The sequence below is a fragment of the Aythya ferina genome (assembly GCF_964211825.1).
Source record: "Aythya ferina genome assembly, chromosome: 8".
Lineage (NCBI taxonomy): Eukaryota > Metazoa > Chordata > Aves > Anseriformes > Anatidae > Aythya > Aythya ferina.
The window spans coordinates 17,774,054-17,801,280 of record NC_140304.1 but is presented as its reverse complement, the minus strand read 5'-3'; the positions used below and the strand labels follow the sequence as shown (position 1 = coordinate 17,801,280).

Genomic DNA, 27,227 nt, shown 5'->3' with positions numbered 1-27,227 from the left:
ACAACTACTCCATCACCAACTTGCTATCTGGGCAGAGAAGAGCAAAACCTGCTGAGACTCCAAGTCAGAGAGGAAAATGGTACAGCACTTTTTGTATCCATTTGCCATCAGCTTGAATGGCCTTTTACTTGCTGGAGATAAGTATGCATATCATATACTGTAAAGCACCTTAGAAGTAACCATGGAAGTCCTTTGTCGCTCCATGTGCTGGCCACACTAGCTCAAATTCAGCGCAGCTTTTGCAGTAGGACCCTGGCCTGCCATGCAGGGGTCAGGAAGTGCCTGGGCAGAGGCTCTGCAGAGTCTCCTTGGGTGCAGGTTTGGTTGCATCTTGCTGCTGCGTGAGGCAGTGGTTCCCATTACACTCTCTAAGGACACAACCTGCTGTCCAGAAAGGTGGGCATAGAAGTATTCTCCAGAGTAAAAGTGGTGCTGTGACATGCTCCTGCTCAACTCTGAGTGCTGTCTGCATGTTCTCATCAGCAAGCCTGTGCTAATGCATGAATCTCACACACAGTCCCTTCCTGATTACAGCACCAGAAAACCATGCTAAGAGTGAATTTTATAACATGACTTCTTGGAAAAGCTCAAGGTATCATAAGCAGGTCTGGAACGTCATGAAGACTTGGGAAGGTGTTATTAATGCCTAGGAAGGGGCCCAGGGCAATGAAAGGTTGTACGGTCGACACAATAAATCCACAGATATTCAGGGAATCAGTTGCTGGTGAGGAGAGCTGCAGTGAGCTAATTCTCTGAAAACAGCTTAGGGACAACTACGAAGGAACCGTAATTGCACATTGCTCCCATCCAAGACAGAATTCCAGCACTAACGTTCCAATGGTAAATACTAATTGAGAGGTACTTAATAATTGAATAAATACTAAGTAATAATTTATTAGCTTGCTTTGTTTACAAATATCTGTACGCAATACACTCTTTTAATACTACAACCAGCATCCGTTTTGTTGTCAGTGCTGTTCTTTGGGAGAGAACTCAGTGCAGCAGCTATGCTGTATTTGCTGTATTGTAGCACCCACTGCAAAGCAGCGTGGAGAGTTGCAGCCTTATGAATTCACCCTGAAATGTACTACTGTACATATTGATTCTCAGTATAAATATTGTCACATAGCATAATTTTATCAACTTAATTTTTAAATCTGTCAAAATAAATTTGGCAATTTAAGTTTTTCAAAAATCGAGCAAGATGCCTTATTAACCACAGTTGTTTTTATCTAAAAAAATCAGATTCCTCACATTCTACAGTAGCTGTTTCTGCATTAGACTGCCAGTACCTCAGGGCAGAGATTGTCTTATGTTACACACATGCAACACAGTAAACATACTTAGCCCCCACATAATATTAATAATAAAATACTAGCAGAAGCAGAAAACCTTAACATGAGCTCAGCAAAACAGTCTGGAAGGAGAAAAAAGGCCCATTAATTATATGTGAAACAAACTCAGTTCATTATGAGTCAAGAGTTGGGCTCAGAGTTCAGCTAGTTTCTCCTGACCAGATACCAACCCTATAAAACGTGGTGTTGAAGGGCATTATCCTTCCCTCTGTGAGTGACACATTAATATTAGGTATTATAGCAAAGATTCTTCAGAAATGGTTCACAATCTTGAATATTTTTTTCAAACGCTCTTTCACATACTGAGTGGATCTGTTTTTCCTCATGCTTTGAGGCATGGGAAAACACGAGGCATGCTTATCCTCAGAGAGTTGGCCCTATCCCCAGCTATGCAGAGTTAACATGACAATCTTCTCTATAGAGCTACGAGGTTGAAAGGCTTCTCTCTGCTTTCTCTCTAGCCAACACTGCAAAGTCAGGATACCTTTTGAGATTATTTTTATTTGCAGCATAGAGATTGGGCAATTAGAGAATTTATCAATAAGAACAGATATTAGAAATGACAAACATCTTGGTGAAATTAAATGCTTGATACACCTCTTAGAAAGGTACTTGAGGAAAGGTCTGCCACTGGGGCAGCTATGAAAAGCTACTGCTGGGTGTCAGATAATAGGAAAGGGCTAATGACGAATGGCCAGTCTGAAAAAAAATGTTGAGAGCAGACACAAAAAAGATTGCTAATAAAATGTATTATCTGCAAGTCTCTTTCCAGACAGTAGAGGGCTGCAAAATTTCTCCAGCATGGGGAAGGTTAAATGTGATGGGGTCTGGGCATGAGCTGAAGGCAGAGGCTTAGTTAGCCCTGTTTGGAGAGGCTAGGCTTAGAGCCAGGCCAGAAAGCAGCCCATTTCTGATAAGCAGAACAGCATTAGTCAAGGTAGGCAGGTATTTGGGAGCAATCTGCAAACAAATGAGTGATGTGAAGAGGCCTGAAGCACATCGAGTGAGCAACTGAACCTTGGCTGCTTGCAGGGGACGTTTGTCTTAGCCATGTGCCCTTGGCACCGGCCAAATGTAGGGAGGAGAAAGGGAGAGCCATCTTTACACCTGTGCCGATTCTTCCTTAGGGCTTCAGGTAAGTTTAGCTGTTGTGATTGAGAATATGCCACATTAAAGCTGGCTGCAACTTACTTCTGGTTCCCTGTTGCATGCACTGTCTCCTCATGGCTCTGCTTGGCAGCAGCCCCATTTGCTTTGCTGCCTCCATGATCACGGCTGTCAGATTTCAGGGATGCTGGAAACATCAAACTGAATCCCAAAGCGCAAGTTACCATGTAGATTACTTTGGACTTCTCGTTTATGTAAGAGTCACTACTTTTTGCCATTTTTCTTTCAGGGAAAACAAGATAGTTTTTCATGGTTCTCGAGCCACCCCAGAGATCAGATGTGAAACTGCTGTGGGCTGCTTCAAACTGCTCCTTCCTCAGGCTCCTTGCTTGCTCAATACCTACATATACACAACAAATTGTAGGGAAAAGGGAAAATTGGTCCCTTTTCCAATTTTGCTCTTGCCACAGCACCTGCCAGAAAGTCACTCCAGAGCAATCCCAATCTGTTTGGGATTATACCTGCCCTACTGATGGACCTTAGTCATAGCTGCAGCAGTAACTAGTCCCTCCCTCACACACTGTCCTGTTAGCTGTTGTCCGGGATCTGAATTTGTCGTTTATCCTTGCAAGTGACTCAGCACCCTGTGTTACCCTGGAGGGACAACAACATTGCTTGCTCGGAAGGTGTAGCACAGACCTTGCTCTACCAAATGCCTGGACACTGATATACTGCAGTGCTCATAGCAATCCCCAGCAGCGGGGTCATTCCCCATAAATATTCAACAGAGAGTTGCTTGGAGAATAGTGATACTGAGATATCTAAGCATGATAGCTCTAGAGAAATAAATTACCCCAAAAGCTTGTATGATTTCCAGTCTCATACAATGAAGCATCAAGACGCAGAATAGCCTTACTAATAGCTTATTGTGAGAGACATTTGGGGCTTTCAAGTTTATTTTGTTGAGAGACACCAAATGTCTTTAGAGAGATAATATACTTTATTAGGCCATGAGAGAAAGCTGGAAAAAGCAGCTACATTTTCCAGAACACAGGACCTGCATGAGGTCATCTAATGTTTTGATCCTTTGAACACCATCACTCTTGGCTCAGTTTGGGTACTGCATCTTTCCAAGGGCACTAATTGATTTGGCTCTGCACAAGATGAATAAGAAAATGACAACTAAAAATTTATTCTTGAATAGGATGCTGCACTAGTGAGGAATGAGTAATATACCTCTTTTTCTACTAATTTCTCTAATAGGTTCTACTTAAATATGGCAAAGAAAAAAATAGGTAGGTTGCCTTATTCAGAAACAAGTAGATCATCCAAGCAACAAATTTGTGGTACAGCAGTTTGGCATTTACCTCTAGCCTAGAAATTTGTACCAATTATCCTACCATTAGCGAAACATGGTACATCACAGATTGCATACTCCAGGCATATAATTTCAAGGGCAGGGAAGGCATATCAAAAACATCATTTTCTAATTCTGTAGATGAGGGTTTGTTTACACAATCTTCTACCATTTCAGATGAATGGAGGCAAGATCAGTAGAAAAAATTAGCTTTCCTATAGATAATATGAGCCTCAGCAGGCCTATTTCTTAAGGCTTATATTAATGTCAATACAAGTTTCAAGGGATTACCCATAGGATACTCTTGAAAATAAGATGTCACATTTCAATGAATTTAACCCAAGGCACAAATTTTTAAGTGCACACTGTAAATATTAAATAAATTTATCTACTCCCTTGTAGCTGCTGCTTATTGTTTGAGAAATATTTCAACTTAAAAACTAAAAACTGTGAAAATTTTGGCATGTGCCAAAAGAATTTTAGAATTTTGACATAAACTGTGATCTAATTAAACAATAAGACCTGACAAAACAGTCACCACTGTCTGATAATGACCTCCTGGGGCAGTTAAACATACCAAAGCAAAGCAGAACAGACTGAGAAGGTCAGCAGCAGCACTAAGAAACCTTTTACAAGAGGTCTAGTCATTCTTATAGCTCGCACTTTCTTTGTTTTATTTTTCTTCTATTTAAAAAATAAAGCATACACATAGAAATACAGAGAAGACATTGTTCTGAATTATTTGGAGGTACAAAAAAACTCTAAAAATATAATGATGTGGTCTAATAAATAATCCCGGTTTGGCTAGCATATTACATTGCTACTTTTATTAAAGCATAATTATTGTTCTCATCTAGAAGAATGAATACCAACATACTGGGGCTAAAAAGAATGTGATGGAGACTGACTGTACAAGGCACTTATGCTACTGCTAAAATACGTATCACTCTAAACTAAGGATCAGAATATGCAGAGCTTTGCATCCTCTGTAGGATGTAAACAAAAGGTTCAAGCCCACAGTGTGGATAGAGTCTCTTTACATGAGTTGCCCTGAGCAGAGTAATTCACGTGCAATTTAGGATTTTCAAGCATCTTACTGATGTGCGATTGAGAGTACCTAATTTTAGTGAGTTAAGCTGTGCCTATAGTAACTCGAAATGATAGATTCTTTCATAGGTTAGCTCAGAGCTCAAGTGCTATACCTAAGATTACGGTGAACAGCATACTTCCATGGGCAACTTCCTTTTAATCCACACCAAAATGGAGCTTTTTTTAAGGTACAGAATTAATCTGGGGAGATGTTTATATTACTTCTTTTTTATAATGCAGTTAAGCAACTGGAAACAAGGCACAGCCAACACCTCACAGAGAGGACAGAAATACAGCGCCTCTCTACGGACCAGCAGTAGGGCCCATTCCTTTGTTATTTGCTGGTTCTTTGAAAGATCACTGGTTGAGAAAAAGCACTTCATACCACGTACTTAAAGGAGCCTCAACAAATTACTCTATAAACTTGATTTCTGAAGTCAATTAAAAGATTATACATAACAGCAAAAAGTAATTCCCTGCAGAAAAGTAGGGTCTGTATTCTGGTATAAAATTTCTTTCCAATTTGGAGAAAAAATCCCCAGAAATACACATACGTGCATACACTGAAAACTGCATGTAGCTTGCTGGTCTACAATATCCCAGCAGCATGGCAATTATTATAGCAATCTCATTACATCATTTACTCCATCTAAGAATAACTGTTCATGAGTTCCAGAAAATGAATCCCAATATGCTATAACATTTTTGCTAATTAAGAATATCAGAATAAGCAAAAAATTATCATATTTGCCTTTTTCTTTGTAGAAAGGAGTTGTTCATCCTCCTTGTCCTCTAAAACGTTCTGATTTGTTTTTCAGTTTTTAAGCAGTTAGTGCTGTCTTTACCTGCTCACTTCCATTGGGATTTCTGCACGGTTTAGTCTAATTACTCTTGATGCTGGACCTCTCATGCTACGAGCTACTTCAAAGGACAGAACTAGGAAAGGGATTGCTTTTCTAAAAAGTGCAATATCAAGGAGACAAGATAGCATTTTGTTCTCAAGACATGATGGACAAATCATAGAGAAAATCTATTAGAATGATAGATGGTATAAATTTTAATATAAAACACCACTAGTGATGCTTTTTTTTTTTTTTTTTCCTTCTGGAGTGGCTTTCAAATTGTACAGTCTTTGTTTTGTCTAAATTTATTGCTAAAGCCTCTAGTTGAAAAGTTCGCCAATGAACAGAATCAAAGTAATCAGATTTTTACATTACAAGAACTAGTAAAATCTTGGTTCACAGCTATGATTTCCTAATGAAGCACCAGTACCTGTAAATGAATATCATTTCCTGCCTCAAGGCTCCCCGGTGTTTTAAGTACAGTGACCGTTTATCCATCAGCATTGACCAGATACTGCTGGATTATGAACTGCTTTTTGGAAGCAACATAAAGCAGGTCCATTTTTTTTTAGGGTTTAATGTAGCATGTAGTTTATTATAATTTTTCTGGTCAAAGGAATTTTTCCATAAGTATTCCAACATATCCCAATCAAAACATAGGCTTGGTTCCTATAGCAAACTTTTTTTCCCGATCAACAACTGGTGCTTTATTATTAATCCAAACAAATATACATGTTAAAGTAATGTTATGATGCTTTGATTAGAAGCAGCAGACTGGCAGTCAGCCTGTCGGTGGTACTGACCAGAGGGCACAAATTTAACTCTAAGCTAAAATTCCAGAGTGAATTCAGACCAAAATGATGCCAGTTTCTACCAATCTATGCCAAAACCCAGTGCCCTGTCAAGTGGTGGAATCAGAGGAATGGAAGTACCACAGCTGACCAAAATGTGTGCTAGTCAGCCAAGGAGTGAATGGCCAGAGCAATAGAGGAATGCACTGATTCAGCAGCCGCTAACAGCAAGGCTCATATGAAATCCCAACCACAAATTAAATTAATCTCCTTCCATCATCAGAAAACACCAAAGGAAGGCAGAGTCAATCCCCTTAAGGTGCAATGAGCCATGCTGAAACAAGAAAGTGTTATTTATATCTTCCAGACCCAGCACTGGTGAATTTGGCCCTTCATCTATAAATTACCCATTTATGCCTTTAATAGGTATTTCAGGGCCAATGATTTGTAAGACAAAAAAGAGGTTTGAGACTCACGCAATCGCTCAGTGCAGTTATGTGTTAACCAATAAGTTCAGCCTTTGCCCTAAATTTTCGGGGCCAAATTATAGCATTAATCAGAATACAGTTAACAGAGATGCAGGGTTATATTTGAAGGCAGAAGTCAGTTCTCCATTTTGTGGGTCTCAGCATCTCCTATAGCACAATATGTTCCCAAGCTTCTGTAAAGAATATGTTTGGGGCCATTTTGGAATTTATAATATCTCAGCATCTGAGGTGTTAACTTGTTTCATTGTTGGTCTGAGTAGAATTCTGGCAAACAATGGGATTTTTAAATCATCAAATAAAAATAACAAAAAGCTTTCTTACATTGTAAACTCTTCTAAAGCATTCATTTTTGGCATTTGATAAATGTAAAAATAACTGGATGTTTAAAAAGCAATGCTTTGTAATTATATGGGCAAATTCACCTTAAAGTGCAGGTTCTCTGTCCAAGTTACAACTCCTAATAAATGTGGATTTATAATGAAACTAATGACTGACGTTAACCACAGAGGTGTCAGCAGGCACCACTGTAATTATTGCTGTGATCTGGTTATTGACAGCTGTAGCAAATTCTAGCAGACAGAAGCTGGAATCTTAAGGGTAGCAACTGGACTATATTTAAGTACTATTAGACACTAACTAGTAAGAACTGTCAGGCTGGCCTTACTTCAAAACATATGGAAAATATCCCCAAAAGGAACACTTTTTTTTTTTTTAGCCCATCCCTTTTCTTTTTTCTTGAAAGAGCTTAACAGGCTGCAAATATTTTTTGAGTAGCAGTCATTAACATGATGTAAAGGGCTGCAGCCTGCTCTCCAGCACTGCCTCCAGAGAGAACCGGCCTACAAACAAGTTACCACAGGGTAAAGCAGGGTGTGAACTTACAGTGCATCAGCTGCTCTCTGGTAATTGCCTGTGTGTATGCTTTTATCCTGTGGTTACTTCAAGGTTGCTTATCTTTCCTTCATAGAGAGGGAAGCTGCCTTGAATTATCTGATTAGCTGAGGGCAGGGAGGGTACAGGTGGGCTGTTCCTCGGACCAGCTGATGCACTGTGGGTTCACACCCTCCCTCACCCCTCGGTAGCAGGCTCCAAGTTCTTCCAGCTCCAGTGACCTAACTCCAGCGGAGCGGAGTGACTCAGGATTTAAATGGCTGGAGCTGCGAGCAAACCTGAGCCGTTACTCTTCATCACATAGGGCCATATTGTATCATCAATTTTTAAGTCTAAGTCCCCATTGGAATCGGTTAAGAGATCAGCCTAAAAATCAATGACACAATATGGCCCAGAGATAGCTGCAATCCTTCCTCTAGATATCAGGTCTTTGCTTTTAAATCTCCTCTCTTGGACAGACCTGGCTTGTTTTGTTCTGTTCCTACTACACCTGAGTAAAAACTAGAGATGGGCCTAGACTAAAATGTGGCATCTGAATTCCTGTCACCTGGATGTGTCTGGAATTTGAACTCAGCCCCTGACTAGTTTTGTACACGGCCCCAACATCACACGTGCCCAGACCCTACCCTTGCCGAGCCCTCCTGAGAGCTGGGGAATACAAATTCTCTACTGACAATTGCAAAGAGCAAAGGAACTAATTGTCAGAAGATTTTCACTACTTTGCAAGATCATGAACTTAGCTCTGTGGGATGAGACACTATGATACCTCTCAAAATGGGAAATTTTACTCTGACCTTCTTCGACCTTCAGCCCTCACGGAGCTCCAGAGCAGCTGAGGGACCTCTCTGGCTGGGACTTTCACTTTGGTTTCACACCCAAATGCCAAGATGCTCTGCATCTGTCTCCAACTGGAAGGGAGGTACCTCATAGCAGTCTCTGAGAGTGTATTTTCCTGAATGGAAGACATGGTTATCGTTCAGCAGTGCAAAGAGTTTACAAGTTCCTCCTCCTCAGCTCCCCAGGCACATATGCTGCAGCTCAGAGAAGCTGGTATGTGAGTGTCTCATCTGAACACGATCAAGCTGGCTGACAGGTGGAAGCTCACAAATGCAAGGAAAAGTACCAGGGCAGTACAGCTTTCTTAAACTAAGTGCATTTGGCTAGTTTTTAAAATAGCAATACATTTTGAAGACAAAAATGCCACTGTCAAGGCTGGCTATAACTTCTGTGAGGTGAATAAGATTAAAAAGATTTTTGGCATTCCTACCATAGGGACCCCACCCCACAAGCATACCTCAGTAACCTCCACCTGCAGGAGCACGCGGCACACTGCGTGTGTCTGCACGTGAATTTGTACACATGTCCATGTGTGGTTTCTCAGCCCAAGTGGATTTTGAATCTCGTGGCTAAATTCTACACTCACTTACACCCTCTCTAATCCCAGCAAAGTTAGTGGGGCAGCAGGCATATAATGCAGGGCAGCGCTGGCCTCCAGGCTGTGCGATGCCATTTAACGAACACACTGAGGCACTTGTGCTGAATGAATGCTTTTACCTTCTCCCTTTAAACGTGATATTTCAGATATTAAGAGAAAATAATTACATCCTTCTCCTGGGAGGTTTATTTCAAATCCTTGCTAGGGCCCCACTGTGGCCAGTGCTTACGTTTTTCAAAATTGATTTTAGGCAGTATAAATAGTCTGAAGCTGCACGTGACACTTCCTCACACTAAGGACACAGTATTGCGGAAATGTTTCCTAACGCAACACGTGTTTTTGTTTTTTTGGCAGTGCTTATTCATTGACCCTTTTGTCCTATGCCACTGCAGGGTATCTTTACCACGTGAACAAACACATTACTGCTAACAATTAGAAGAGGTCCTCAGATTAATGTTTTATCATATAGGCTCATGATCAAAACTAGTTGTGCTCCCATGACTTAACAAGCTACCCCTTGTCAGCTGAACAGCTGTCATGTGTGTGCCAGTCCTAATGGTAAAGTATGTTAGCGTAAATCACCTTCCTGGTATCACCTGCTCTGCTCAAGCTGTATGCACAACCACTGTCCACTGAGAAAGAAATAAAATTAATTTACCCTCTATTTCATATTAAACTTGTTCTGTTTCTTTGCTAAGGTGAGGGAAGGACATTTTAATTCTAAAGTTTACTTAATGCCTCCTCTTTCTGAACAGCTAACCTCTGGAAAAATAAAAGGAAAAGACCACCTGTCTCTCATGAAATAGGCCTTTGAGCACTAGAGCTTATGTTAATTTAAAAATAAGAATCAATGTAAGTCTTTCTTTCTAAGTTGGTACTCTTAAGTCCATAAATGCAGGGTAAAAGTCATATATATGAAGAAAAACTTATTTAGTAACCTTTAATGATTGAGGTGTGTGGATCAAAGATATTCAGCACGTTGTAACTTCTGGAGGTAAATGCTTCAAGTTATAATTTTTATGCTTGATGTTTACACAGACTTTATTCTGCTGTGAGCCATGGACACTCTGTCCATCCTTTCAGTTTTCACCTTTCTTCCTGTTTCTCTATATGTATTTTTAAATCCAGGACATTATGAGGTGTCAAAATGCTTGTGGTGATTGATGTAAATTCCTGAAATCTGAAAGCAAACAGCTACTATCCCAGCCGAGTACCACAACCACTAATAGTTCGCCTAAAATCAACCTCTGAAGATGAGAGGTACTGATGAAATAACGCAGAGTGTTTCATCATTCCACAGCTTGAAGGCTAAGCCCAACAGAAATGTCTTAACTAACCTGGCAAAATCTGCAGAGCTCTGCAAGGAACTCTGATGTTAGCAGACTTCTTACTTCCACCACATGCAGAACTGGCTCACTACTTCAATTAAAATGTAATCTTAAAGGAAAATCCCCAAAGGCCAATTTCAGTAGAAAAACACTTCCACAGATTTTTATTGGCTCTAGACATGGCCACTGATACTCCTAGCCGTGTCTTGATATGATTTTGGTCTGAAGAAGTCTGAATGCTTTAAATCCCTAAGCTTAAAACTCCTTCCTATGAGCTGAATCTAAAACACATTGGTGTGACTGTGCTATGCACACATACACACATCAGTGAAAACAGCAGTCACTGCCCTTTGCTAGAACATTTGTCTATTGATTTTGTTACAGTATTAGTTACAGCCATACCTTGAGTCCATGCTCTAAATCTGTTGCTGTTTAAATGTTTAAATGATAGTATAAAACTCATATTGATGTTGTGGGTAAATGATGTTTTAGCTCAGTGAGTAAGCTGGAACAATGCTTAGCCAACTCTCTGAATTACTGCGCTTCCTAGAAATCTTTGTACTTGTGGAATGGGAGCAGAGTTCCAGCCTCAGGTTTTATAATGTTACAGTAGCTGCTTAGCAAGGGCTCCTTGCTCTCACAGCAAACCTTTTGCTATTTGAGTTTGCTACATTTCATTAACCCTTGGGTGCGCATGCACACACTTTTCCTTGTTTATTTATAAAGAACAAGGTGAGAATATGATAATATTGTGTCAAAAAGAATCCAGGAGACTGTAAAGCATTTAGGCTGAAAACCATCCTTCAATCAACCTAAAGTTGCTTTGTTTGTTACACTGACCCAAAGAGCCACTATTGCCATTGGGCCCTGAATTATACATAATCAGTAGGAGGAGTTAGGTCATCTCCAACTCCAGGCTTGTCTATTCTACAAGACAAATCCGTTTACTGTTTGTGCTAGGCAGAAAACATCTGTGAGCACCCCAGCACTCAGCTTCTAGTGATAACCTTGTAAGTACTCCACATAACTACTCAGCACAACAATATTCTGTATTTCTCATTATAAATAATTTTGTTATACCTCATCCATTTTTGTGCTCTGTATTACAACACACAACTACATTTTTTAGACTCCCCATCAGAGAATTCTTCTTGTTACTCTTAATGGTGCCACACACTGCCCTCTCTAGTCTGTAAGCTTGGGACTTCTCAGAACACCTCCATTAATTTAGAACCTTTATTTTACAATTCCTGCTAAGAATTTCACAGGTGGCAAAATACCTAATACACAAACAAGAACCATGTTAAACACAAAAAGAATTTCAGAGGAGTGTGGCATAAAAAAATGGAGTGACAGGTGAACTTGGTTACTTGAATATATTTTATGTGCGATTTTTCAACCCAAAACTTTATTTTTCTTTTGAGTGACAGTTTAAGCAAATTTGGAATGAACCTAATTTTTTTTTTTTTTTTTTGGCCCTGTTACCAATTTATTTACCATGTAAATCACCTAATTACCTAATTGAGAGAAGGTTGGGAAAGAGACTAGACATAATGTTCTAGTTGTGTTGTATTGATGAGAAGGACCAGTTACAGAGATTGGAGGAAAATTTGCTGTATTTTCATATCTCCAAATTTGGTTTCATTACAAAATATCAAGACCTTCAAGGCATGCTGTAATCTTAAGTTCCCAGGTATTTAATAGAGATTTGTAGGTGGGAACCAAGATCAAAGTTCCCTCCTCTTTTGTAGTAAAGATGATATACCTTGAGAAACTGAAGTGTCAGGGGATAAAGTTCTTGATCAGCCTGATAATTACAAAAACAATGAATCATCAGGTACAGATGATGACATTACTCCAAGAGTTCAGAAGGTCTTAAATATAAATTGACTATGCTGCTGGCTAAAGGCACTTCCCAAAGGAGTAGGGCCAAGTGAATGTTGTTGCTTCAGCATGAGATATCTCAATGATCACAGAGTTACTCTTTCATCCTATGTCCCAATACCCGAATTTGGAAAACTGATTCAAGTAACAGGGAAAAGGATTCATGCAAAAGCAAACTGTCTCTCTCAGTCTTTTATGATTATGTGTGTGCCAGTGTGATAGCAGGCAAGGAGAGCTGATTAACTCCAGTTACAAAGGAGTTAACTTTTGTAACTGTTAACTCGAAGGAATTAACTCAAAGTTAACTCCAGTTACAAAGGGCTTGTGAAAAGCTTCTGCAGGTGAAGCTACCAAGGAAGCCAAGCTGTCATGGAGCAGGAGGACAAGTACTGCTGGGGTTAAAAACTCCTTGCCTTATCACAGCACCTTGTTGTCTCTGCAACCCTACAGCATGTGCAACACTTGTACCCCAAACAGTAGTTTTGCTGTCCCTTTTCCTCAGGCTATCAAAAGGGAAAAGGTCGGTCTTTCTTCCTGGCCATATTTCTTAACCCAAGCCATCACAGGACAGGAGGGACGTGAAGGTGGTGGGGACAAATTTAAAAACTTTGACTTGCTTTGCCAACTACCCTTTGCATTGCTGCCACAGGCAACAGCTGACAGACAAGAGAGAGAGAAAGCCATATCCCAAAGCAAATGGAACTGTCTGTCGGCCTCTCAGGAGGAGTTGGCTGTATATCCTGGAATGCCTAACGTTCAGAAAATTTATCTTGGTAAAGGCTCAGGAAAATGTATGTTTTTATTTTACCCAAAGTAAAAATATTGGTCAATGTGAAATTAAAAAGTGAAAATAATACTCCCCCTTGTAAAAAATTCCAGCCTCCTATACTCACTGTATCTCATAGACTTCTAAAACAAATAACATGCATTTTATGTGTTTTTTTCCTACTAGCATTTTATTGGTATTTATAATGTAGTACAGAAGAGACTTTTAAGAGGGAAAAAGGCAAGTTACAATAACATACCATAGCATTTAGAAAAGGCTGTGATTGCACAGGATACAGACCATGCTACTTCCCTTTCTTTCAAGGTGAAGAACAGAAAACATCAGGCAAGTAATGCAAATCCTTTCTGTTGCCACAGGGGCACACATTGGCATAGGAGGAACGTATTTCAGAAGGCCACTTTTCATACCTCCTATTCTGAGTTCAAGCAAAAGACCTAGGTCTACAGACACACAGTAGTATCTTTGGATACCCACTAATACAATGGGTAGCAAACAACAACAACAAAAAAAAAAAAAAAAAAAAACACAAGCAAACAAAATCACAAAGTATAGGAGGCTATACTCAGCTAAAGCTTAAGTGCCTATGTAGGACGAAGGGGAACAGCCTGACTGAAACCCCCATAGTTTTTGGAAGACACAGCACTACTGATAACAGAGCTTCTTTCTGCTGCTGTCTCTTAGTCCTCAGCATCACTGTAAACACAACAGCTCAGTGCTATTTCAGGGTGGCAAAAATGAGACTGCACACATACAGCACCCTAACACACATCTGACACTAAGACATACAATGAACAATTGTTTTCTTTCCAGTGTAAGACCATATAATTGTTGCTTAGTTCACGTTGTCTCAGTAAATACAAGGCACTGAAGTAAATTTAGCTTCAATTAGTTATATTAATACCCACGGCTCTCAATCAAGCATGTTTCTACCCTAGTGCCCTTAAATATGTTTTATGTTTATATATTAAGCCAGAAGTTCTTTCACAGATCTGCTTTTTTAAGAACCTTAGTCAAAATAAAGACATCAAAGTAATAAAAGCCTGGAATCTAATAATAATAAAAATACACTAATTCCAATACCACAGAATGGTAAAATTCTTTCATATTTCAGCAAACAATCTGTCTTTCTTATGGGCTATAAATGTGCAGATGACTAAGGCAGTCTGAGGGGGTGGAATGGCACGTAGAAGTGTTCTGTGTTGCAGCTTGTTAATCGTTCCAATGGAAGTAGAGTCCACCGCCTCTAACGAGCTCACTATTTTAAAACAAAGATACTGCAACAACTGTACAGATCACTGGTGCCCCCAGTTAGAGAAAATATAGGCTTGGTTATTGTTCCTTCTAAGGTAAAACAAACTGTAATTTGAGAGCATAAAAGCTATTCTCATCACTGGTGAAAGAAGAGTTCAGTGTACCATCTCTGAAAAAGTACACAAAGGATGGAAAAATAAAAACAAATAGTATATTAAAAATAGTGCTATAAAGGCTACTAACCATTTGCCCTTGCTCTATTTAGTTTTCTTAGGCATGGAAGCTTATAATGTGTGACTGTTATGTTGGACAGTTTCTGCAAGGTTTTGGATTAGAGCATTAGTTTAGCATTAGATATTAGGACTTGGAAAAAGATGGGAGTTCCTGCTACACCAGACACATTTACTAATGCCTTTCTCATGCAACAGTGAAAGTTAGTCTGAGGTTGAGAAAGAGGCTGCTCCTGGAACCAGTAGGAACACGATGATCATGTTGCATCACTGCACAATTTGGTGAGACATACATGAAGTGGGGAAGCTCTCAGGGAACCAGAACAAGAGCTTAGAAAACAAAAAGCACCTTGAGAGAGGAACCTAGACAGTGGGGAGGAAACAGAAAAGAGGTTGAAATATGAACAGACTGAAACAACTCCAAAAAGCAGCTCTACTAGTACACAAATGAGCAGCAGGCTCTGTCACAGCCATTTCTATCCCAAAACTGAAGAGAATGAGAAGAGCTAGGAATGCAGTGGGCTCTGCTCACACAACAAACTGAAATCTCCACAAGAGAAAAGAGTCTGGTGTGTGTAGCATGTTTAGTTCCCATCGTGGAAGAGGTTCTCAGTCAGAGCTGCTTCTGTAACAGATCATGAAGCTGTTGATGCTGTCCTCTAGGAAGTAGGAGTGACAACATCAAACAGCACTTTTCCATTTGAGGCAGCAGTTACTTACTTTTCTTTTTCCTTTACTGACTGACAAAGCAGACATCTCCATCTAGGAACTGGAGAGGTGAATTCCTAGAACTCTTGGCCTGCTGTGAAAAACATATGTAGTGTTTACTTAGGAACTAGCTTTCTGTTAGTAACCCATGCCTCCACCGATAACTTTTCATCATAGTTTCTTAGTAACTGCTGTTTGCTTGAGTATTTTAAGAGCTGGTCTAAAACCAGCAACATCTGAACCATCTCAAGCCACTGGAAACTAAAGGTCATTGGGAATTCTCTAGTGAAACTTACTTGTTGAAAATGCCAGTTCATCAAAATCTACATATTTTCCCCAAAGTCAAGGAAAAGTCAAAGTCAAGTCTTGGCTTATTTCAGCCAAGATCTGATGAAACCCTGTCTTGGCACATCTAGCTTCCAGCCAGCCTGTCTGCTGAGCTGTGGAGAAGCCCACTTTCCCTGGCTTCTCTATGCTCCTCTACTGGAGATCTTAGAACAGCATTCTTATCTGTCTGGAAGCCTTGCCAACCTCAGTCTAACCAGAGGTCTTGGGATCACAGACCCTTATCACATGCCCCAAAAGAGCCTTCAGGGTCTGCAGCCTGTGGGTGTCCACAGGATGACATTTGTCACCATACTGAATCCCAAATCTTTCAGATTCCCAGTTCTGATATCTACACAGGCTGTCTGTCTCCCATACTACTCTGCAAATTGGGAGCTAGGTGGTCTAGAGGTCTTGGGTCTCTGCTCTCAGGACAGGCTGAAAGATGGACTGTGGGTCCCTGAAGCCCTGGCATGTACAAAATTCCCTCCACTTTGACTCTTCTCTGCAACTCACAGCAGTAAAACTGACCAGAATTATGTCGGCCTCCATCAGTCAGCTAAGTGCTCCCTGCAGCACAGTTCATTTTGGATATACCACATTTCCTGTGGTTTTGGCTTTTGTCAAAAATGGGGGATAATTCTCCCTTCTTCCTTCCTCCAACCTCAAAGAAAACACTAAAATCTATGGCAGAATGGAAATTCAGTTTCCTGGCCAACTCTACCTGCACTGTTAGAAGCGACTTATTTGGCTATTTCATGACACTATCCAGAGATCTCTGTAATGCAGACATTGGTATTTCAAGGTCTGTTTTTTACAGCTCTTCTCTATTAGGGAGAGATTTATTTTCCTTTCACCAGGCAGAGGAGAATGCACCTTGCCCTGCAGAGGCATTTTCAAATTTTGAAATAGGCCCTTCTATTTCCAGCATTTTCTTTGAGATTGCTTCAGTCAGTACTTGATAAAGTAACCTGCATTGTATCAAAGTGTTGGTGCAGAAGCCCCAGGAAATCATAATTTTCCAAAACCTTTATGCTAAGTCTCTCAACTCCTGCTACAGTAGCTAATACAGTATGAACAACACTGAGTCACTCATCCTCTTAAACCTTTGGGTCCCTGTGTCTAAAAATTAATTCCTTTAGGGTTTGTTTGTTTCTAGATATAACGGGCTCAGTCTAGGATACATAACACTTTGTCAAGAATATGAAGAAAAAAGCAAAAGCATCTTCAGGAAGTATAATTGAAAGACTGGCAGAAAGCTCACAGAACATCAAAATGGTGTGCAACATACCCAAGCTTGTTTTCCTTTCCAGTTCACTGAGCGTTAGGCGTAATTTAGAGCCTGATTCAGTACAAAATACGCCCCCAGTTTCCCTACAGTGAAAGCTTGCACAAGGCTTCTCTACGCTGAGCCTGAATGAGTTCTTTTCTAAATCAGGCAGGCCCTTAGGAATCCCAGTACACATACGTAAGCACGGCTGGAAATGGGGAAAGAGAAGGGGGCAGAGATTGCCTGCTGCAGTGCAGGCCTGATCTGTGTAGCAGACCAGAAGGTCACAGCAGAGGGTGGGAGGAAGCACTGTTCTGCTCCATTCGGGCACAAGAATTTTATGTTTGTTCAGAAGCACAGAAATTTTGAAATGCCATATAAGGGCCGAGACTCAGGCCCTGCTGGAAAAACCTGCTGGAGCTGAGCTCTGCGCATAACTCATGTGAACATTAATGAGAGTTAAATGCATGCATTGAAAGAAGAATAGACCCCTTAGTGATTTGTCAAGATAAAGTTCAAAATAACTTTGAATGCTCAGAGGTAAATATTATGTTTAGGAATTAAAAACAGCAGAAGTAGTGGAACAATTGCCCATAATGAGATCCAGGAACAATCTACCCACTGTACCAGGTTTTCATTAGAGTTATGGCCTGCAGCCATACCACCTTGTGCTGTGATCTTAAACGCTAAGGCAGGTTGGGCTGGTTAGTATTTGGAGGGGAGACCTCCAAGCAAGCTTACCACTGCAGGAACAGCTTAGTGATGCCATAGATAACGTTCTTTCTTCTGACTCAGTATTGGATCCAGGTGTTAGTAGATCTGAAGGTCTTTTGTGAGAGATTAAATCTAATGATCTGGTGATCTGTGGTCATTACAGTATGCCTGTCCTTCCTCAGAAGCATTACAATGTCACTTTGAAATGGCTACTGCATTTCACTGTAAAGGCAGTTGCATGTCAATGATAGGTGAGTGATGCCAATGGAATATAATGAGAAGCTAAGTTTGCCAATATGGGGAAAATGGTTCAAGTCCCCAAAGGTCCAGAGGGGTGCTAAGATGTGTTTGCTGCATTATTTTTAAGGGTCAGTGTGCAAACCTATCCTGGATACATTGTTCAATCTTGGAATTTTGCGAAGTGAGGGCACTTTTAACCCCAGGGTTAACATGGAGGTCATCTCATGCTTTTTTACGGCCTCTAAACCCCTGCACACATGGCTAAACAGCCTCTGTAGCAGCACCTGAACCATCGAAGTCCACAAAATGGGTCCCAAGCTGTTACCAGTAGAGATGGAGGAGCAGCTCCAGAGGAAGGTTAACTGTCTGGCTGATGGCAGAACAGCAGACAGCTTATCAACCGTACCCCCACTCTCAAAGCTTCTGGGGTTAAACCCCTCTGGCATTAGCCCTGCAAAGAACTAGGTGCATATTCCGTTGAGTATGAACTGAATAGTTGAACCGAATAGTTCCCTATCTAAATCAATGGGACTATATGCAGTGCACAAAGTTAAAGATGTATCTGACTCTGAAGAATGAGGGTATAAATGAGCAGTGCAACTATGCAATTCCTAATTGATGGTCTTGATTTATTAACATCCCCCGTTGTCAGCCAGGGCACTGTACTAACATTGTTTTGCTTGTCTGTGTAGGACATGATCTTGAATACTGCTGAGAGCCCTTGAATCTGTAGTGCTGAGAGGGCTGACTTCATTGGGAATTCACTGAAATGCATCAATTGGAGTTCATTGAATTCAATGGGATTTGAGAGCATTTGGCATCCCTTAGGAAGCAATTAGCACCTTACAAAAAACAGGCCTTAGGAAGTTCAGACAGATTTTCCTCTGGGTTTTGGGGCAGTTACTATTGGTATGTAATAAATAGCCATTTTAATTTTTTGCTTTCATTTTCAAATGTAATTTTAAACAGAGCTTAGGCCATCTATTATCATGCTCAGATGGGACACAGCAGCAAGTATGGTACTGGTACGTAACCTACTGCTGGTTTGCCAGAACTGGGTTGCTAGCTCGGTTTAGTTTGGAAACACATAACCACGTCAACCAAGAAAAACTTCTCTCCCTTTTGCAACACTTTTTTTTTTTTTTTTTGCTCATCTTCATGATCCAAATAATGACCTACTCAAGTCACCCATACAATGTCCAATAGTTGCTCATCTCTGACTTCTTGCAATGACAAGCAGAAAGCCACGAGTCTGCCGGCTTTAAGTGGCCTCCAGGGTATGTCATAACTTGTATTTGTACACAGGCCATATTTTCTTAACATCCTAGCTTTACCATTGACTTCACAGGAACAAGCTGGGTCACATAAACCAGCTGGTGATACATATTTGTGAGGAGGAGGGAAACCATCAGCATACACTACCCGCTGTCTTGTATCAAAAACTCTTCCAAGTTACTGTAGATGAGGTTGGAAACTGGAGCCATAAGAAAAGCCCTTCCTTAACTTTGATATTTTTCTTTGCACAAAATAAACTTGGCCCTGGGATTTCACTCCTATTGCTACAGGCATTCTTCTTGAATGAGTATGCTTGATATCTATGTTATCATAATGCTGAAAAAATACTGTGGCTGTTCACCACAATGAAGACTTTACTACAGAAAATGCTGGATAGGCTCCTGTGACCTGACAAATTGCATATGAGATCAGTTATTCAGGACATCCTGGTGACCTACTTGACTGAAAAGACTTTAGAGGATTTTCTACAAACAAAACAATGGTCAGGGGAGAGAATTTACCAATTGAAAATATATATTATAGTCACTGATAAGGTTAAAGGAAACACTTAGAGACCATTCAGAGAGATCTTCCAAAAGTGCCCTGTGTTTGCAATAGCTCTAACTTCATTGGATAGATGAGACATCATTCTTTCCTTGAGGCATGAACCAAAGACCACTGGAGTCCACTGAAGCTTTTAAATCAAGTCACTTCTGTATTGTCCCTTAAACAAAGATAATTTTAAAGGAAAATGAAGCATTGTACTTAGATTTTAACAACTAAGTATTTAATACTCACAAATAAAATGAGCTTTAAAGTCTGCACACTTTCCCTTCTTCGCTTTCCTAAGAATGTTTTTAAAGCTGTATTCCCTTCTAATGGGAAATTATAACACATAAGGAATCAGGTAAATGTCCGGTACTCAATACAGTCAGAAGAACCGAAGGGAACATGTCTCCATTTAGTTTCCAAATGCTGCTCTAATCTCTCCTAAAACCCTAACAGCTTCTACAGCACTGCATGGGAATCCTTATGCTTCAGAAATACATCTTATTTATCCATGCAATAGGCAGCTCAAGGCAATAGAAAAAATCCACATTAGAAAGAAGACGACGACTGTAATACTTTTAGAGCATCCAACATTAGCCTTCACAGCAGAAAGATGTAAACCACCAAATGTCAAAAGAGTGTATTATCCAGGATAAACTGAACACTTCTGCCACCATCAACTGCTTTAATATATATGCACTTGAAGTCCTGTCAGCAATGAGTGAAACTCCTGTTTACTTTTTTTTATGAAATACACATCCTTTTTTATCCAGATATTGCTGTGAAGTTCTACCAAGAGTTACACAAAGCAACTGCAAATAAAGTGAATGTACATAAATAACTTGGTCTGACTTCTTGTTTAATGTCCAAGATGATTGGAACAGATTGTATCATGAACTGCTTTCCCTTTGGCTAATTAAATAGCTGTCCCCACTTACCATAAAGCATATTCTTATTAAAACAAGTATCTATATTCACTCTGTTGGATAAATTACTTCCAAGTAAGTGCCATAAAGCCCATTACATTCATGCTTTAAAAGTGGATCAGGTCCAAACAGACAATCAAAGGATTTCACTGGGATTATTTTAGATTAGAAAAACTAAGGAAGACATGAGGCACTGACAAGATCGTAAAGACATAAAGGATAAATTAGCAGTTACATACCAAACAAAGTATTCCAGCAGTATCCTAGCATATTAAAAAAAAAGGGGGGGGGATTCTATTGTATTAATCTAAGTCCAAGTGGAAATCTGTTTGTTCAAAAATAAAACGTCATAACTGTTATCTCCCATACAAATCAAATAGCTATTTCAAAGTTTAAAAAACAATATACAGAAATAAACCAAGTTAACCAACTAGTTGAGTAGGAACCTTATTCTTTCCACAAGTTTCTTTTTAAATTGAATAGAAAAGACCATGTTATGATTTGCCATATTAATGAGACATTATTGCATAACTGTACTTTTACTGCAGATATATTACCTGCTAAATGATGCTGTTTTTCCAGAAAGAGTTCACAGTACAGATTCTATGGGAATGTTTCCTGCTGACAGTTCCTAAATCTTTCAGAAGCTGTCAGCAACCTCAGAAATCAAGTTTGCAGTACCCTAGCAAGCAGAAGCACATGCATAGACTTTCTATTTTTAAACTGCAACTCAAACCATTAAAGAAATGCCTTAAACATAAAAGGTTATTGAAAATAAGATCATCCTAACTTGTCAATCTAAAGGACGTAGTCAATTACATGTAATCTAATCTGTAATTTCTATAAATACTTGACATTTAAAAATCTACTTTATTAACTTCTGCCCAGATGGTTTATGCTCAGAACCACATTAACAAATCCTTGATACTAAAATAAGTAAAATTTAGTAAAATGTTTCCACAGAGAATGCTGATCCACAACCTGTTTTCTATTTACCCGTACCCAGTCTTCCTACCACACATTCTTCCCCCATGAAACTCATGAAAATAATGGCAAAAATCAACCAGCTTAACAAAATTCAGAAAAAAAAAGGCTATAATTATGATCAATTAGTGAAGATGACCTGCCAGACTTTTGAAATGTCCCCATGCTTTGTGTCACTGCTACGCTCTTGTTCTGACTGTCATATTTTTTGAATGAAGACATGGAGAAACCAGATGCAGTTGAATGTAACTTTGCTGGAAATGGGACTGTACAATACCACAACCTCTGATTATATACTGAACAGGAGCACAAACACTCCTTGCAAAAGTTTACTAGAAAATCTGATTACCAATGTTTCCATCAAATCTGATTGCTCTTTTTATTATATTGGCCATATTCATAGTGGTGCTCAGCAGTTTACAGGCACAAACTCTGTTACTGGTAAGTGGGATTTTTATGACTAATTTCCCCATTTGCTGTTTGTTACAAAGATCTGTGCACACAAACCTCGTACACAATTTCATAACTATGTTTTAGAATATCCCTTTGTTTTGAATTTCATCTAGCAGATAACTTTCTTAAGTTAGAGCATAACACTCCAATATACAATATTCCATGATGCTATTCATCTGGATGGAGCAACACAGAATAGCTAGAGAACTGCCACATTGGAAAAAGGAAATTTTCTCACGACAGACAAGAGTTTGAAGGTTTTATTACCTCAAAACCAACCTCTTACATTCTTTCAGGGCTGTGAATCAGGGGTTTATATTCCAGAAGTCACCAACTGGCAGAAAGCTTTCTGTGAAGACTATTTTACCTGTTGATCTCATCTTAAGTAATGATTCAAATAGATCTGGATCAAGTTCAAGAAAGATAAGAAAAGGTGACTTAGGGCAGTCATTCGCCCTAGCTTCTGGATGCTGTCTTGAGACCTATTTTAGCAGTCCAGCCCATAATCTATACATGCCTGGGTGAAAGGTACTGGCTACTCACAAATAGGAATGAACTAACTCTTAACTCCCAGATGCAACATCACCAGAATGAACTGCAATCATTCTGAAGGGCAGACAAAATGTGAAGATTTATAATCTTATCACCATGGAGGCTGTAGGTTCTACAGCTTCAGTCATAATATAGTCAGAATATAATATAATTCAGTCAGAAATAAAACCTCCTTTCACTTATTATTTAAAAGTAATTAGGATTTTTTTTTTGCTAGTGTCAATTAAGCTTTTCATATAAACACAACTTAACTGCAATCAGCATTACGAGTAGTGCTGAAAGAGCAAAACCCAAGGCCATGAGGGTTGCTTTAAAAGCAAAGACCAGGAAGATAAGAGAAAACATGGATTAAGATTTACTACAGAAAGGAAAGGATGGATCATAAAATATAAAAGTATGTACACAGAAACACATTGGTATACTTATACACATCTTTGCATCTATATACATAGATCTGTATACTTCCAGACTATACATTATTGGGCAGCATATGCAATATTGGGCAAGCAAAATGCAGTCTATTGCTTTCATTTGGCATAAGATTTGCAATAAGTCTAGAATCCTAAAAATGTTTATATTGTATTAATTAGTGCCAGTTACCTCTCCGCTGCTATGGATTGATGCAAATACCTTCACTTTAAAAACTGGGGTTTGCCTTCTGCCCCTAACTTCAGTTATGAAACCTCCCACTGAACCTCCAAGTAACATCAACCCAGCTAAAACTTTACACATCTGTTCTTTCAAAATAGTAGTTTGCTGGGGGTAATTGCTCACTTTTAACAAAGTTTTGGAAAGAATAGGACAAATGTTCAGCAGATACAGTTTGTCACATACTGTCTAAAGCTTCTCAGAAAACCACCAGTGTCAAGAACTAGTTTTAGGGCTTCAGCAGATCTACAAAGCCCTGCTTAGTTTCCAGTTCCCTACCTATAGAGATAATGATCGTACTTAACCTCCTTCATAAAAACCTTTGATACCTATTGAATAAAAAGCACCTTACAAGCAACTCACATATACAGAATTGATTTTATATGTACTCATAAGTGAATTACACCTGTGGGAACAGAAGAATGTACAGAATGGATTGGCAAGTTAATGTTCCTACAGAAGCAGAACTATAAAACTACAGTAATATTTAGAGACTAACTTAGTTTTCTAAACTGCATGGAGTCTTAGGACAAGCTTGAGCATTATGCTATATGTTATGTACCATGAATGAACAGAATTACTAAAGAACTACCTAGTAGAAACTATGTTTCTTAACCTTCTCCAGAAGTTTGTCTTATCTTCAGGTTCAAATGATCACTCTAAATAAGCCATATTAGTAAAAACTACCAGCATTGTTACAGTTAAGCTTCTCATACAAATCATATTCTGCTCATGCAAATTAAATATACTTATGAGTGGATTGAATAACAGTTTTTGAAAATTCTCAAATCTTCAAGGTTGTTTTCATTTGCATGTATGGAAATGCCACTACTCTACCTCCAAAATCTTGTAAATTCTTCCAACGAATGTGCTGAAGGACCTCTCAAAATCATTACACAGATACTTTTACAAACATGCACCAAGTTTCTGCAAAGCAAGGTAGCATTTTACTGTGTATTAAGTCTTCTGAAAAGAACTGATTGTATGATACATATGAGATCATTTACTAGAATTTTTCACTTTTCTGTGTGAATTTTCAGATATGTGCCTCATGGCACAATTATTTGGCTGAATCACTTTTTCAAGTAGCATATTTTAGTGAGTGTTCAGTGGTTACACATATGCAAACAGACTAGTGGGAGCACAAGAAGCAGCACCAAGATGAATGCTAATATTTATGGAGTTAGGGCATTAAGCTGGCTTGGAAACAGAATCATTTCATTAATCCAAAATCCAGCTATGATCTAGAGGATGCAAACTTCTAACCACCATTCTAAACATGACAAGAACTAGTAAGAGCCAGCTCAGTTTAAAATCTAACTGTGGCTAAAAAAACAGGAATCAAACCATGGCAGCTGTTACATAGATTATTATTATTTTATCTGATGGTCTCTGTGGGCTTTTGTTTGTTTCTAAATCTTAGCAGGCATCTATCATCAGCTATGTTGCCATTATATCCTCTAGTCAGCTCTTGCAGACATCACATGCCCTTCAGACTTTCATCCTCTCAGAGTACCTGCTTCACAGCTAATGCAGAATCTCTCTTATGGTCTCTCCATGGTCCTTCTCAACTGAGACCTTTGAGACTCTCCTATCCAAGGAGCTGGAATTCTTATCTTCTTTTCAGACTTGTTTCTTTCATGGCAACATGCTGTGCTAGAGGCCAACTTTCTTTTTATCAAGTTCTAACAAGCCTCGTAAAAGATACCACCTCAGATCTGATTTTTATCCTTAAATGAATGAACAACTTCTAAACACTTGGGAATTGCTAAAACGAGAAGAAAGGGGTTCCTTTTTGTGTCACACTTAGTTGTGTAATTTGGCTTTTTCAGCCTGTCCCAGTGGCAAGTCCTTCTCCCTCTCTTCTACAGCCCTCTTCCTGAATACTTTACAGCTATTCACTGGCTCCCCATAAACTTGTCTCTAGTATCCATTCTTCCTGGGCCCACTAACATGAGCAGGATCGATAGCTGAAGGTCATGGAGGTAGCTTCTGTCTTAAGTAAATGGACAAGGACCATTTTTCCTTTGGAATATTTCCTCTAATCAAGAAAGAAGTGCACCTACCTGACAGGATGCTGTTTTGGTCTTTTATCAGCACTGCTGTACAACTGCATTTCAGACTCTGTGCAGTAGTGGATTAACCATTATTTCTTCTTTCTCTCCCAGGGGTTACAATGATTGCCTCCTTAGAATTTCACCATGATGTTGTGCCTGGAAGGGAACAGGATAGAGTTAAGCCAGCAGTTCCTTGGATGTGAACAAGTAGCCCTATTGTTAGATAGCCATGCTGACTATTCCTGCTTAATTTCTACAAAAAACGTGATCCATTGTCTAACAATAGAGCCCTAATAGCTCTTTTGCTTATGGCTGCTATTGAAATAAAGCAATAAATCTATCCATACTAGCAACACCTTCTTTCTTAGGGAATGAATACAATTTATCAACTCCAAAAGTCACACTGCTAATACAATCATAATTTAGAATTTCCAAGAACCCTGTGGACAGGCACAGCCTCGCAGATAGAGTCTATCTTGCTGTCATTCCAGTGTTGAGGACAAGAATAAAGAAGTCATTAAATATTTTAGTAAAATAAGGTTATTTCCCCAGACTTTTCTTTTTGCAGTATTTAATAGAACCATATCATATAACAGACCCATCAAGCCAAGTATCCTGATCTCTGACAATGTCCAGCAGACACTGAAAAACACAGACATAGAGATAAGTATGTACCAACATAATCCAGAATATTCTTCCAGCAGAGACACCTGTGTTGTATACAGTGGCCCTTGATGGATTTTTTTCCTGTGATCTACCCCTATCATTTTCAAACCTGTATAAAATTTTAGCATTTAGACCATCATGAGACAAGGATTTCCACAGTGACTGCCTATTGTATTATGAGGGATCTCCTCCTGTCAGGTAGTTTCACTTAGAATTCCAGTTTCTTTTTAAGCCACACTTTCTACAGAATCTTTGAAAACTTTTTTTTTTTTTTTTTTTTACTTACCCTAAACAAACATTTCCCATTAAAACACTACATTTATGCTATTATATAAAAAACAGAAAATAAGGATTAAAGTCAAAAGGAGGTAGAGCCACTAACCTGTGCTTGTTATACAAACCAAAAACAACCAGGAAAGACAGTTAGCTTTTAAATATCGGTTCATAAGACAGGTTGTTAGGTGCCATTAACTCGTTAGGATTTTCTAATTGTTATCATGGAGTGATTATCTGGAATGCCGCGTTTTTATCCCAGTCTCACTACTGCCATTTCATGGCAGGCTGAGAAGCTGTGAACTATCACACAGCTGATAAAACGGAGCTGGGCACCTCATTAAGCCAATCAACTATGTGCCAGTTCTTTCTACTTTGCAAGCAGTATCTTCCATAACCTCTCAGCCCTTCTGGAACCTCAACTGAATTAAGCACAAGAATGGCTGAAGAGAGTCATGTACTGCATCCTTAAACCTGTGTTAAATAACAAAGCATCACAGGGTCTTACTTCATAGTAAAATGAGGAGGAAAAATACAGCATTGTAAACAATGTATTTATTTCAATCCTTATAGAGTTCTTTTAGTAATGTCAGAAAGCAGTGGCAACTTCTTTTTATCTTAACTGTTGTCACATCTCTGAACAATGGGCTTTTCTCCTGTTCTTGGACAGCCATGAAAAAAGCTTCAGCATCAGACTGAAGTTGGCCTGCTTGCCTGCAAGCTGTCCCTTCAGCAAAAGGTAGCTGGAAGCCA

At 39.3% G+C, this 27,227-nt stretch overlaps 1 protein-coding gene across 2 annotated transcripts in view; it reads right to left on the bottom strand.

Annotated features, from left to right (window-relative positions):
- The window catches only part of LOC311440453 (uncharacterized protein), a 509,298-nt gene that overhangs the window by 208,613 nt on the left and 273,458 nt on the right, over positions 1-27,227 (bottom strand). For both annotated transcript variants that reach the window (XR_014695424.1, XR_014695425.1), the window contains exon 3: positions 25,545-25,691. The gene's annotated coding sequence lies outside the window, so the exon portion shown is untranslated. The remainder of the gene's footprint in view (positions 1-25,544; positions 25,692-27,227) is intronic.